This window comes from Patiria miniata, unplaced genomic scaffold, assembly GCF_015706575.1.
Source record: "Patiria miniata isolate m_02_andy unplaced genomic scaffold, ASM1570657v1 HiC_scaffold_9, whole genome shotgun sequence".
NCBI classification, from domain to species: domain Eukaryota; kingdom Metazoa; phylum Echinodermata; class Asteroidea; order Valvatida; family Asterinidae; genus Patiria; species Patiria miniata.
This window is the reverse complement of record NW_024037076.1, coordinates 3,338,227-3,353,847: the sequence shown is the minus strand read 5'-3', so window position 1 is coordinate 3,353,847 and position 15,621 is coordinate 3,338,227. Positions and strand designations below refer to the sequence as shown.

Sequence of the window (15,621 nt, the reverse complement as noted above, 5' to 3'; positions counted from 1 at the left end):
CAATTTTCTTGAAAATGACTTCACACTAAGTGCCAAAATTTTACAGGATGCTTTAGACTGTCATTAACCAAGATCCTAGTGAGGTATTTCGTAAAAACTTGGTGTTTGCAAATGTTGTATATTCCAAACGCCGTAATTTTTGGAATCACTTTTTGTGGGACCAATTTTTTTTTCGCCCAGCCCCAAAAAATTGTGTTCTGGATCCACTCTTGGGGAAACACAGGTACATGTTTTCTACACAGCTTGCTTTTTTTGCGTTTATGTCTTTGGTGGTTTGTGCCATTGATCTCAGACTGTGTACACAATGGTTTGGTGCAGTCAATGAAACGTGTTTGGCGCCCTCAATATTGAGGGCGCCAAACACAGTTTAATTGCCAAACACGCAGCTGTCTTGCTACGTGTGTACATGTAGTTTGTTTAATTACCTTTCTGCGTTTGTGATTATGGGTCTTTGGTTGAGACCCTCCCACTCCAGTTTCATGCTCTTATTTCATTATCATATTTCTAATATTCATAGGACTGCAGACATGGTGTACAACCTCTGTCTCTCCGTTCCTTTGGAATATTGAGGAGTCTTTGGATGAACTCGCGTTTACCTCTGGCATGTGTAGCTAGCAAACCTTCACGTGCATGACGTGGGGGTGATCATCGATGTTGTTGTTGGATGAGCCATAGCCAATGTCATCGCCGATCGCATCATTTCGGATGTCATGACGGCGGTGCAGGGGGGAAGTCAACCAACTTTCCCAAGGTAGACAAATTCCCTTGATGTCAGTGTTTGCCTTACTGGAAAAAATGTTGCATCCTGAGCTGACGACACTTCTGCGATTGTGTGTGTGTGTGTGGGTGTACAGGCATTACATTCACTGTGTGGACTTCTGAACAAAAGATGTCCACATAAACCAGGTAGAGGAGACACTGTGCGGACTTGGGCAAGTCCACACAGTGTTTCCCCATTTCTGGAAAACAGGTTTAGAGGCATTTTTGGGTTAGGTTTATCCGTAGCAGAATGAAGAGAAACACTAAAGTAAAGGGAATCATAGAAAAAAAATGGGTTGAAAGAGTTATCACAGTTTAAGAAAAATGAGTTTTTTCACTGGTTTTTCTCAACTACACGAAAGCAATGGAAAGTCCACACTTGGTATGTAACGTAAACTTGTGTGTGTGTGTGTGTGTGTATAAAGGTCTTTGGACACGAATGAGAGTCAAGAAAAAAATGCTGTAAGTTATTTTCCTAACACAATTGGGAATGTTAATTCTCAGTGCATGCAGTCCCAGATTTATGTTGTTAGTATCACTCAGTATCATCATTTTGGCGATCATGTAAAGTGTAGGGCCCCTGTTTTGTTTTGATCAAATTCGAATCAATTTTTTTTTTATGGCTAAAAAATGTTGTCAACCTAAAGCAGACTTCTCTCAATGTAATGACACCTTTTTGAATGTTGGTAATTTTTGAACACTAGTAATGCCTTCAAGAGAGAACTGCACAAAGACAGAAAATGTCTCATTTTCCTATGATTACTGATTACTGTTATTTTTTGCTCAACAGCTGATAAAAATCAACCAACCAGTTCTCTTGGTTGGGGAGTTATTTGGGTGGTAACGAAGCAGTGGACGAGGCAATCAATCGAGCACACCATTGAGACATGGATCAACCTCCACTCATTGACGGAGTTGTGCTGACTTAGATCATTGATGATTAAAGTAAGTAGCAAGTTTGAGTCCTGTACATGGGTTTGACCTTGGTTCGATTCCTCTTTTGTTCCAAGGTGTAGCCTTAGTTACCCTTGAATGAATTGAAAAGTTTTTGGTTCAGATCCTACTGCTTCTTTGGTTTGATTCCTTTTAATTTCAAGTTGTAATCTCAGTTATCCTAGTATGAATTGAGTACTCCTAGAACTATGATGAGGCTCATAGGCAGATTACCCCACTATGACTGTTTGCTATACAAAACACCAACTAAGTACAAAAACGTCCATCCCAAGCAAGCATTTTCCCACAGAACCGCTGCACAGTTTGCCCCTAAACTCCGTACAATACCTCATGACATACTCACGTTATGTGCACCAAACAAACATCGGTGGATTCTGTCGGTTTATCGGCAAAAATGATGAAAAATATGCCCTTTCCGCACTGAGCCAACCTGACACTTGAAACGTGCACACGCGCAGAATGATCGCAGTCATTTTCGGTTCAATCGCGATCGCTCGGAGAGCGCCGTGGGGGGTACGTACTTGAACTTGTACGCATGCGCATATTATCGTTTCGCTCCTACCATACCCCCTGCGACGCGCTCTGAGGGATCGAACCGAAAATCGACTGCTATCATTCTGCGCGCGTGCACGTTTCAAGTGTCAGGTTGGCTCAGTGCGGAAAGGGCATATTTTTCATCATTTTTGCCGAAAAACCGACAGAATCCACCGATGTTTGTTTGGTGCACATAACGTGAGTATGTCATGAGGTATTTTACGGAGTTTAGGGGCAAACTGTGCAGCGGTTCTGTGGGAAAATGCTTGCTTGGGATGGACGTTTTTGTACTAAGTTGGTGTTTTGTATAGCAAACGGTTTAGCGGGGTAATCTGCCTATGAGGCTCCACTACGTGGCGCCTCATAGTTCTAGGAGTATGAATTGAGGAGTCCTTGGTTCATGCCTAGTCCAAAAATTGGGGACTCTACATGTACGGGGCATTCATCCAACATGAGACAGAATTAAGCACAGGCCGTTTGGCCAACAAAAAAATAATAATGGGTCTCTGGTCAGACCAAAGTTCTTGAATTGATGTAGTGATGCATTAAAAAAAATATTCTTTGTCTGTACCATCCAAGCTTGGGAAAAAAATAGCAAAGTGGTAGGCCTACTGCTTTGTTTGTTTGAGTTCTCATATGGTGTTACATCATTTGACTTGGTGCCCTATCATTTGCCTTGGTGCCCTTGTGCTCCTTAGTGCTAAATATTTGAGGCGGTGCAGCACTAAAGGGCACTGTTGTGGCTACAGAAAACTTTAAAGAAAAAAAGAAATTGACTCAATGGATCAAAATTGACGCACAACAATTTGTTATGGCTGAATGGACAATAATGCAAGTGGGGGATTTTTGTTTTCTTTATATTTTCAGATTGAGTGATATTAATAACCTTTGATAGTCACTACTTATGTTTTAAGGAAATTGTATAAAAAATATGGAGTAAGGTCTAAGGCATGTTTAAACTAAAACCAATGGGCTTGTTTCATTGTTTTTGTCATGTAATGCTGCGGCCGGGTGAGGTGGAGTAGAGGGCGCTATTCAGGACTTTCTTCTGTCACCTTGCAAGATGTAATGATTGCCAAGTCACTATAAATTTATATTTCCCGGATTGTTTGTATCAAAGATATACAGGTATCACAAGTCCTAAGTTCCCCCCAACATTATTCTTAATTAATGAAATAGAAAAGCACAATTTCAACAATATCCCAAATGCAAATGACAGAGGACACTCTCCTGCCCATCTTGTGAGAAAATGATAGAAATCCAATCACGCATACCAACACGGAAGCTCATTTGAATGAAAAAAGTGCCAATAAAAAAAGTTGCAGTAAATAGCATTGCTCCAATGTACTGGTTTGATCATGCTTTAAAAGATAGAATGTTAATCCCTTTCGTATCTAATCTAAAAGAAATAGGATTACACAGCATTTTCTTTGTCACCTTTGCATTAAAAGGTCTGTCATTATCTGTTAGATTACCAAGATTGTGTCTTGTTTAGTTAAACATCCTTTTAAACAAGGAAACTTTTGTAAGGTAAAGTTATTAATTAATGAAAGTCTACCCTGCCTTGCAGGATCACTCAAACCAGTACGGTACATTGGAGCAATGCTATGTACTGAGACTTTTTTTATTGGCACTTTTTTCATTCAAATGAGCTTCGTGTTGGTATGCGTGATTGGATTTCTATCATTTTCTCACAAGATCGGCAGAAGAGTGTCCTCTGTCATTTGCATTTGTTATATTGTTGAAATCATGCATTTCTATTTCATTAATTAAGAATAATGTTGGGGGGAACTTAGGACTTGTGATACCTGTATAACCAGGCATCCTATCCTACATGTATCTACAAGGATGGGACTAATACGGGAGCAAAGACACTTCTTCTTCAGTGAAACAATAATTTATTCTTAAAAACTCCAAGAGTTCTCTGAACCAATTTGACGATCTGTATGCATAGGACTCAGCTATCATTGCTTGTTCATCTGTCATCCGCTACGAATACCGCAAAATCTTTGTTTGTATACACGTTATCCGACGCAAACTGGTTAACCTATTTTGTTTTAACCTTGTTCCACTCGAATTTGCAGGATAGCTAATAATGAATACAAGTAAATGTCTCAATCAGTATTGTGGCGAAACGAGCTATAGGCCTACACCCTTTGTGGCGGGAATAACTAGGTGACCCGACAGTCTGACCTGATTGAAGGATGGAATTGGACCTGGCCTTAACCCACACAAATATTTATTAACCTCGCACAAGGATGAGCGGTTACCCTGACGCAAGGGGGGATATAGTTAAAGAACGGCGGACTAAGCCTAGGGGCTGTTCGTTTGGCGGAAATGTACCACCGATCTGCGATTAAGTACTTGACTTTATTGACAGAAGAGGCATAATATCACCTGCATTGTAGGAAAGTCCGTTTAGAAAATAAAAAGGTCATTGTAAAAAAAGGGAAGATCTTTATTTTAAAAGGCAAGACAGACGGAATTATTTTGTGGGGTGTAAAAGTTAATACCGCGGTATGCAACATTTGCAAACATCAAAAAACAAAATTACTAAATAATTATGAAATTTCAGTGAATAATAGTCTCAAGTGTCCTATGAAATCATGGCACCTGGTGTGCTGTCATTTTCCAGAAAAGTGGAATTTTTGTATCAATTTCCAATGATTGTCGGCCGACCATCGTTGGAAAAACCTGACTGTTTTCAATACTCCCCCAATTTGCCAATTATAGTAAGTACACATTTTGTTTGCAATCGGTTACACATCCGTGAGTGCGAGCAAGCCAGCTAGTCTGGTTCCTTGACCCTATCGGTACAATTCCCTGACGCTGTTTTGTCTGAAGTAGGGTGAGGAACCATACTACAAGACAAGAACAGCATTTTTTTCTTGGTTTTCCCAGCATCTATGAACACAAAACTTTAAATAGGTCAGTGTTAAAATACTTGCTATTAAATACTTACCCCCCAAATCCTTCTATATCTGAAAATTACAGCAAAAGAAAATTTTGTACGGTATACATGTACATGTTTGTACCGGTATGTACACGTTTAAAAACCAGTCTGATCTGATTAGATGCAAATGATCCTATACGCCTTTAATATTATTTTTAAAAACCTGTTAAAATAGCTTTTCAGAAGAGTCGTATTTGATTCAGTAAAAGACGATTTGATTGTACTCAATTTCATTATAGGTTATTGGCTTGTTGTGCCCATGTTTAGGTAATGTTTTGCTCCAGATCGATTCACTTGAAATCATTCATGTCTTTATGAATGGGTTAAACTGCTTTATTAGAAACCCAAATGCAGAGTTACTGCTAGCATAAATTCCAAGCCACCTGACACCGAGTGTTCCTTCTTGGTTCTCCCCAGCTTTTCTCTCATGAGTCCGTCGCAAGCCTCTCCCCAGCAGGCCGCACTAAATCCTCCAACGTCTCCTGAGTCGTTTCGTCCAAGACACCCAACTAGACACCAAAACGGCCCCGCTGATAGCGATCCATGATGTCCAATGCATCAATGATGACTCCTGGGCTTACTTACGCTTCTTCGGCGGCTACTCTTTGTTGTAGGCATGGGAGGGCTCGGGAAGGGGGCGGAGTTTGAGGCTCTGGAAGGGAGGGAGATCTTGAACAGTCTGCTGTGTATCGACGTCCAGCTTGATGGGCTGGAGTCTAGCAACATGGAACCATTGCTGTGCCAGTTGCTGGAAAGGGCAAACATGCCCAGAGAACTCAACAAGTAAGTTTACTCACATCTTGTGTTTATTTGGCAATTCATATCCACATGGTTCCGACTGGCGATCAAGAGTCAAGCCATCCCAAAAATCAGTAAGCCCAACTAGATTTTCATTTCACAAAGGTGAAATTACCATTGAACAGATAATTACCAATCACTGACCATGTTTGTCCAAACAAATTTTACACTAAAAGTGTAGATGGCGGCTCAAAACTGAGTTTTTGTCCAACAGTCGTAATTTTATCCTCATGTCTCAGACAGGCAAACCTGCTGTAGATTTGCAGCAGTTTGCATTAGGTTCAGCTCATGAGTAGTCTGAGTATCACCCGTTCTAGCCCTAACTCCATTCAAACGTCTAGGAATGCAAATGTGTGCTGTGCCATGAGCTACGGTAGCCAATCAGAGTCAACGTTAAATCAGGACGTAATTTCATTCAGAAATCTTGACAACATGTACAAGTGTGATTGGTTGATTCCGATGCAGTGTTTTATACTAAAACAACGGCCGGGCCTAGATCTATAGAATCTAGACAAGCTAGGGGTGTATCGCGTAACATAACACAGAGTGCCTGACCACAGCCTTTGTGTGCTCAATTCACAGCGTATCCCATGTTGTGTCTGGAGGTTTTTTTTTAATCATGTATATGATGCGACAATTGGTGAATGACCGAAGGCCTGATATAGAAAGTGCCCTCTGATTGGTCAAAATCTAGAGGTGTTGCATAATTAATCAGCGAATCTGCTCAAATATTATATACTAGCTCATGAGTGGATTTACGTCTAAAATCAAGATGTGCCATGGTCCTTTCAAATGCCACTTTGAAGTTGAGTCGCTGTTCCAAATTGTTTTAAAAGTGTAGCCAGGTTTTTGTACCATGCCAAAACAAAACGAGCACAAATGGCCATTTGATTTATGTTTTAAAGTATTGAAGGTCAATGTCAAAAGAAGAGCAAATCATTCTAACTTGAAATTTCGGACGGGACACATGGTTGAGTCAAAGTCAAAATCGCCTGGTGCAGAAATAACTTCTGTAATTAGGCCACAGTTGGGAACACATTGGGAACACACAGTGCTCCAAAAAGAAGCTTATGGAATTGGAACATTTCAACTTTTAAGATGTGCCCTAACTTGAACCAAAGATAACTATTCAATACTACAGGAGCAGAAAAATAAAGAACTAAGCTTTCAGTGCCAAGCATTTGAAGTATCACATGGAAACAAATTTGTGGCAAGTTTTGTAAAATCACAGTTACCAGAGATACAGAGAAAATGTTGTTTTAAATGAAACTTTTGTTACTTTTTTTCCATTCAGATTGATGAGAATGAGGTTGATCACATTGTCAACAAGGAGTGTGAAAAACTGGACAAGAGACTTGGAGAGGGGGCCAAGGTGAGCTTGCCGACACCCAAGATTTGCAGAGGGCAGAACTGGACTTGGCTGTTTTGGGCAGAGATGTAACCAGATCAGTCACGTTGAATAGATTTGAGACTGAATGACTCTTAGTTAACTTGTGATGACTTGTGACTGATTTTGTAAACAGTTCGGCTTAAGGCTCGACTAGGTAGTCTTGTATTTTCCAGTTAAACATTTATTTGCGGTAATTTTTCTTGGTAATATGCGAGACCTGTCGATGCAAACTTGCAATTTACACATTCATTTTGAAACAATACACCCAAGAAGTCTGACATCATGCAAGTCGTCTAAGTGGTAAGTCTAAACAATGTCTTGTTCGCCACTTTTACCTTCGGATTTGCACAGGCATAAGTTGAACATGTTTTGATAAAAAGTAAATGGTAAGCCCTTATCGTATTGAATTTGTGATAAAAACTTAACTTTCCCCATTTTTATAAAAATGCAAGGCTAACCCTTACCGTATTGAAATTTTGATGAAAATTTACGTTCGTGCTATTTTTTGATAAAAACTACCATAAAAACTAAGTTTGTTTTTGCCCCTTTTTGATAAAAATGCGAGGCTAATCCTTTACAGTTTTGAATATCTGATGAAAAGTTAACTTTTGACCAGTTTATGATAAAAATTCAAGGCTAACCACGAACCGGTTCGAATATGTGATAAATAATTCTTTTTGTCCCTTTTTGATAAAAATGAAAGGCTAATCCACTACCGCTTTGAATTTGTGATAAAAAAAATTTTGCCCTGTTTTGAAAAAAAAAATGCAAGGCTAACCCCTTACCGTTTTGATTTTGTGATAAAAACGTAACTTTCCCCCATTTTGATAAAAATGCAAGGCTAACCCCTTGCCGTTTTGAATTTGTGATAAAAACTTAACTTTCTCCCATTTTGATAAAAATGCAAGGCTAACCCCTTACCGTTTTGAATTTGTGATAAAAACTTAATTTTCCCCCATTTTGATAAAAATGCAAGGCTAACCCCTTCATTAGCCCTTACTGTTATGAATTTGTGATAAAAAGTTAACTTTCCCCCATTTTGATAAAAATGCAAGGCTAACCCCTTACCGTTTTGAATTTGTGATAAAACTTAATTTTCCCCCATTTTGATAAAAATGCAAGGCTAACCCCTTCATAAGCCCTTACCGTTTTGAATTTGTGATAAAAAGTTAACTTTCCCCCAGTTTGATAAAATGCAAGGCTAACCCCTTCATTAGCCCTTACCGTTTTGAATATGTGATACAAACTTAGCTTTCCCCCATTTTGATAAAAATGCAAGGATAAAAAGGTTTTTTTGCCCCGTTTTTGATAAAAATGCAAGGCTAACTTGCACTAACTAACCCATTTCCGTTTTGATTTTGTGATCAAAAGTTAACGCTTACCCCGTTTTGAAAAAAAATGCAATGCTAACCCCTTACCGTTATAATTTGTGTTAAAAAGTACATTTCCCTCCATTTTTATAAAAATGCAAAGCTAACACCTAGCCTTTTTGATTTTGTGATAAAAATTTGCTTTTGACCAGTTTTTATAAAAATGCATGGCTAACCCCTTACTGTTTTGAATTTGTGATAAAAAGTTAACTTTTGACCCGTACTTTACAATGTTATTTCTCTTTCTTTGATGTTCTGTTGATGGAGTTCGGTTTAACAAAGAAAAAACAAGGTCTTACCATTTCAATTTTTTTTATAATGAACTAAATTTTTGTCCAATTTTAATCAGAATGCAAGACTATTAACGCATTACCATTTTGAATTTGTGATAAAAATTAACTTTTCTCCCATTTTGATAAAATGCAAGGCTAACCCCTTACCGATTTGAATTTGTGATAAAAATGTAACTTCCCCCATTTCGATAAAAATGCAAGGCACCTTACTGTTTTGAATTTGTGATAAAAGTTTACTCTTGCCCGTTTTGAATTTGGATAAAAAAGTTGGTTTTCATCCTTTTCTTGATACAAATGCAAGGCTAACCCCTTACCATTACAACTTTGTGATAAAATCTTAACTTCCCCCCATTTGATCAAAATGCAAAGCTTTACCCTTATTCATGTTTTTGATAGAAATGTAAGGCTATCCCCTTACCGTTGTAAATTATGGATACGAATGTGTTTTTGCCTCTTTTTGATAAAAATACATGTACATGTACAAGGCTAACCCCTTACCGTTTTAAATTTTTGATAATGTGTTTTTGCCCCTTTTTGATAAAAATACAAATTTTGGATAAAAATGTGTTTTTGCCCCTTTTTGATAAAAATGCCAGGCTAACCCCTTATCGTTTTAAATTTTGGATAAAAAATGTGTTTGTGCCCCTTTTTGATAAAAATGCAAGGCTAACCCCTTACCGTTGTAAATTTTGGATAAAAATGTGTTTTTGCCTCTTTTTTCATAAAAATGCAGTTAACCCCTGACCGTTTTAAATTTTGGATAAAAATGTGTTTTTGCCTCTTTTTGATAAAAATGCAAGGCTAACCCCTTACCGTTTTAAATTTTCGATAAAAATGTGTTTTTGCCCCTTTTTGATAAAAATGCAAGGCTAACCCCTTACCCTTTTAAATTTTGGATAAAATGTGTTTTTGCCCCTTTTTCATAAAAATGCCAGGTTAACCCCATACCGTTTTAAATTTTGGATAAAAATGTGTTTTTGCCTCTTTTTGATTAAAATACAAGGCTAACCCCTGACCGTTTTAAATTTTGGATAAAAATGTGTTTTTGCCCCTATTTCATAAAAATGCAAGGCTAACCCCTTACCGTTGTAAATTTTGGATAAAAATGTGTTTTTGCCCCTTTTTGATAAAAATGCAAGGCTAACCCCTTACCGTTTTAAATTTTGGATAATAACGTGTTTTTTGCCCCTTTTTAATAAAAATGCAAGGTAAACCCCTTATCTTTCTAAATTTTGGATAAAAATGTGTTTTTGCCCCTTTTTGATAAAAATACAAATTTTGGATAAAAATGTGTTTTTGCCCCTTTTTGATAACAATGCAAGGCTAACCCCTTACCGTTTTAAATTTTGGATAATAACGTGTTTTTGCCCCTTTTTAATAAAAATGCAAGGTTAACCCCTTACCGTTTTAAATTTTGGATAAAAATGTGTTTTTGCCTCTATTTGGTAAAAATGCAAGGCTAACCCCTTACTGTTGTAAATTATGAATAAAAATGTGTTTTTGCCTCTTTCTGATAAAAATACAAGGCTTACCCCTTACCGTTTTAAATTTTTGGATAAAAATGTGTTTTTGCCTCTTTCTGATAAAAATTCAAGGCTAACTAACCCCTTACCGTTTAAAATTTTGGATAAAAATGTGTTTTTGCCCCTTTTTGATAAAAATGCAAAGCTTACCCCTTACCGTTGCAAATTTTGGATAAAAATGTGTTTTTGCTTCTTTTTGATAAATATACAAGGCTAACCCCTTACTGTTTTAAAATTTGGATAAAAATGTGTTTTTGCCCTTTTTTGATAAAAATGCAAGGCTAACCCCTTACCGTTGTAAATTATGGATAAAAATGTGTTTTTGCCCCTTTTTGATAAAAATTCAAGGCTAACCCCTTACTGTTGTAAATTATGGATAAAAATGTGTTTTTGTCCCTTTTTGATAAAAATGCAAGGCTAACCCCTTACTGTTGTAAATTTTGGATAAAATTGTGTTTTTGCCTCTTTTGGATAAAAATGCAAGGCTAACCCCTCACCGTTTTAAATTTTGGATAAAAATGTGTTTTGCCCCTTTTTGATAAAAATGCAAGGCTAACCCCTTACCGTTTTAAAATTTGGATAACAATGTGTTTTTGCCCCTTTTTGATAAAAATGCAAGGCTAACCCCTTACCATGCTCACCGTTGTAAATTTTGGATAAAAATGTGTTTTTGCCCCTTTTTGAAAAAAAATGCAAGGCTAACCCCTTACCGTTTTAAATTTTGGATAATAACGTGTTTTTGCCCCTTTTTAATAAAAATGCAAGGTTAACCCCGTATCGTTTTAAATTTTGGATAAAAATGTGTTTTTGCCTCTTTTTGATTTAAAATACAAGGCTAACCCCTGACCGTTTTAAATTTTGGATAATAACATGTTTTTGCCCCTTTTTCATAAAAATGCAAGGGTAACCCCTTTCCGTTTTAAATTTTGGATAAAAATGTGTTTTTGCCTCTATTTGGTAAAAATGCAAGGCTAACCCCTTACTGTTTTAAATTTTTGGATAAAAATGTGTTTTTGGCTCTTTTTGATAAAAATACAAGGCTAACTAACCCCTTACCGTTTAAAATTTTGGATCAAAATGTGTTTTTGCCCCTTTTTGATAAAAATGCAAGGCTTACCCCTTACCGTTTTAAATTTTTGGATAAAAACGTGTTTTTGCCCCTTTTTGATAAAAATGAAAGGCTAATCCCTTACCGCTTTAAATTCTGGATAATAACGTGTTTTTGCCCCTTTTTAATAAAAATGCAAGGTTAACCCCTTATCGTTTTAAATTTTGGATAAAAACATGTTTTTGCCCCTTTTTGATAAAAATTCAAGGCTAACCCCTTACTGTTGTAAATTTTGGATAAAAATGTGTTTTTGCCTCTTTTGGATAAAAATGCAAGGCTAACCCCTTACCGTTTTAAATTTTGGATAAAAATGTGTTTTGCCCCTTTTTGATAAAAATGCAAGGCTAACCCCTTACCGTTTTAAAATTTGGATAACAATGTTTTTTTGCCCCTTTTTGATAAAAATGCAAGGCTAACCCCTTACCATGCTTACCGTTGTAAATTTTGGATAAAAATGTGTTTTTGCCCCATTTTGATAACAATGCAAGGCTAACCCCTTACCGTTTTAAATTTTGGATAATAACGTGTTTTTGCCCCTTTTTAATAAAATGCAAGGTTAACCCCTTACCGTTTTAAATTTTGGATAAAAATGTGTTTTTGCCTCTATTTGGTAAAAATGCAAGGCTAACCCCTTACCGTTTTAAATTTTGGATAATAACGTGTTTGTGCCCCTTTTAGATAAAAATGCAAGGCTAACCCCTTACTGTTTTAAAATTTGGATAAAAATGTGTTTTTGCCCCTTTTTGATAAAAATGCCAGGCTAACCCCTAACCGTTTTAAATTTTGGATAATAACGTGTTTTTGCCCCTTTTTCATAAAAATGCAAGGGTAACCCTTTACCGTTTTAAATTTTGGATAAAAATGTGTTTTTGCCTCTATTTGGTAAAAATGCAAGGCTAACCCCTTACTGTTGTAAATTATGGATAAAAATGTGATTTTTGCCTCTTTTGGATAAAAATGCAAGGCTAACCCCTTACCGTTTTAAATTTTGGATAAAAATGTGTTTTGCCCCTTTTTGATAAAAATGCAAGGCTAACCCCTTACCGTTTTAAAATTTGGATAAAAATGTGTTTTTGCCCCTTTTTGATAAAAATGCCAGGCTAACCCCTTACCTTTTTTTTAAATTTTGGATAATAACGTGTTTTTGCCCCTTTTTCATAAAAATGCAAGGGTAACCCTTTACCGTTTTAAATTTTGGATAAAAATGTGTTTTTGCCTCTATTTGGTAAAAATGCAAGGCTAACCCCTTACTGTTGTAAATTATGGATAAAAATGTGTTTTTGCCTCTTTCTGATAAAAATACAAGGCTTACCCCTTACCGTTTTAAATTTTTGGATAAAAATGTGTTTTTGCCTCTTTCTGATAAAAAGACAAGGCTAACTAACCCCTTACCGTTTAAAATTTTGGATAAAAATGTGTTTGCCCCTTTTTGATAAAAATGCAAAGCTTACCCCTTACCCTTGTAAATTTTGGATAAAAATGTGTTTTTGCCCCTTTTGGATAAAAATGCAAGGCTAACCCCTTACCGTTTTAAATTTTGGATAAAAATGTGTTTTGCCCCTTTTTGATAAAAATGCAAGGCTAACCCCTTACCATGCTCACCGTTGTAAATTTTGGATAAAAATGTGTTTTTGCCCCTTTTTGATAAAAATGCAAGGCTAACCCCTTACCGTTTTAAATTTTGGATAATAACGTGTTTTTGCCCCTTTTTAATAAAAATGCAAGGTTAACCCCGTATCGTTTTAAATTTTGGATAAAAATGTGTTTTTGCCTCTTTTTGATTAAAATACAAGGCTAACCCCTGACCGTTTTAAATTTTGGATAATAACATGTTTTTGCCCCTTTTTCATAAAAATGCAAGGGTAACCCCTTTCCGTTTTAAATTTTGGATAAAAATGTGTTTTTGCCTCTATTTGGTAAAAATGCAAGGCTAACCCCTTACTGTTTTAAATTTTTGGATAAAAATGTGTTTTTGCCTCTTTTTGATAAAAATACAAGGCTAACTAACCCTTACCGTTTAAAATTTTGGATCAAAATGTGTTTTTGCCCCTTTTTGATAAAAATGCAAGGCTTACCCCTTACCGTTTTAAATTTTTGGATAAAAACGTGTTTTTGCCCCTTTTTGATAAAAATGAAAGGCTAATCCCTTACCGCTTTAAATTCTGGATAATAACGTTTTTTTTCCCCTTTTTAATAAAAATGCAAGGTTAACCCCTTATCGTTTTAAATTTTGGATAAAAACATGTTTTTGCCCCTTTTTGATAAAAATTCAAGGCTAACCCCTTACTGTTGTAAATTTTGGATAAAAATGTGTTTTTGCCTCTTTTGGATAAAAATGCAAGGCTAACCCCTTACCGTTTTAAATTTTGGATAAAAATGTGTTTTGCCCCTTTTTGATAAAAATGCAAGGCTAACCCCTTACCGTTTTAAAATTTGGATAACAATGTTTTTTTGCCCCTTTTTGATAAAAATGCAAGGCTAACCCCTTAACCATGCTTACCGTTGTAAATTTTGGATAAAAATGTGTTTTTGCCCCATTTTGATAACAATGCAAGGCTAACCCTTTACCGTTTTAAATTTTGGATAATAACGTGTTTTTGCCCCTTTTTAATAAAATGCAAGGTTAACCCCTTACCGTTTTAAATTTTGGATAAAAATGTGTTTTTGCCTCTATTTGGTAAAAATGCAAGGCTAACCCCTTACCGTTTTAAATTTTGGATAATAACGTGTTTGTGCCCCTTTTAGATAAAAATGCAAGGCTAACCCCTTACTGTTTTAAAATTTGGATAAAAATGTGTTTTTGCCCCTTTTTGATAAAAATGCCAGGCTAACCCCTAACCGTTTTAAATTTTGGATAATAACGTGTTTTTGCCCCTTTTTCATAAAAATGCAAGGGTAACCCTTTACCGTTTTAAATTTTGGATAAAAATGTGTTTTTGCCTCTATTTGGTAAAAATGCAAGGCTAACCCCTTACTGTTGTAAATTATGGATAAAAATGTGATTTTTGCCTCTTTTGGATAAAAATGCAAGGCTAACCCCTTACCGTTTTAAATTTTGGATAAAAATGTGTTTTGCCCCTTTTTGATAAAAATGCAAGGCTAACCCCTTACCGTTTTAAAATTTGGATAAAAATGTTTTTTTGCCCCTTTTTGATAAAAATGCAAGGCTAACCCCTTACCATGCTTACCGTTGTAAATTTTGGATAAAAATGTGTTTTTGCCCCATTTTGATAACAATGCAAGGCTAACCCCTTACCGTTTTAAATTTTGGATAATAACGTGTTTTTGCCCCTTTTTAATAAAATGCAAGGTTAACCCCTTACCGTTTTAAATTTTGGATAAAAATGTGTTTTTGCCTCTATTTGGTAAAAATGCAAGGCTAACCCCTTACCGTTTTAAATTTTGGATAATAACGTGTTTTTGCCCCTTTTAGATAAAAATGCAAGGCTAACCCCTTACTGTTTTAAAATTTGGATAAAAATGTGTTTTTGCCCCTTTTTGATAAAAATGCCAGGCTAACCCCTTACCGTTTTAAATTTTGGATAATAACGTGTTTTTGCCCCTTTTTCATAAAAATGCAAGGGTAACCCTTTACCGTTTTAAATTTTGGATAAAAATGTGTTTTTGCCTCTATTTGGTAAAAATGCAAGGCTAACCCCTTACTGTTGTAAATTATGGATAAAAATGTGTTTTTGCCTCCTTCTGATAAAAATACAAGGCTTACCCCTTACCGTTTTAAATTTTTGGATAAAAATGTGTTTTTGCCTCTTTCTGATAAAAATACAAGGCTAACTAACCCCTTACCGTTTAAAATTTTGGATAAAAATGTGTTTGCCCCTTTTTGATAAAAATGCAAAGCTTACCCCTTACCCTTGTAAATTTTGGATACAAATGTGTTTTTGCTTCTTTTTGATAAATATACAAGACTAACCCCTTACT

General features: G+C 36.1%; 1 long non-coding RNA gene across 2 annotated transcripts in view; it reads left to right on the top strand.

Moving 5' to 3' along the window:
- Nucleotides 1–8,161, top strand: part of LOC119720822 — a 29,330-nt gene extending 21,169 nt beyond the window's left edge. Inside the window, exons 4-7 of one of the 2 annotated variants that reach the window (XR_005270123.1) lie at nt 518–751; nt 1,550–1,704; nt 5,618–5,983; nt 7,293–8,161. This is a non-coding gene — a long non-coding RNA (uncharacterized LOC119720822). Of the gene's footprint in view, nt 1–379; nt 752–1,549; nt 1,705–5,617; nt 5,984–7,292 lie in introns of those variants that run through there. The other variant, XR_005270122.1, reaches the window with a different exon arrangement.
- The last annotated feature ends 7,460 nt before the right edge of the window (nt 8,162–15,621 follow it).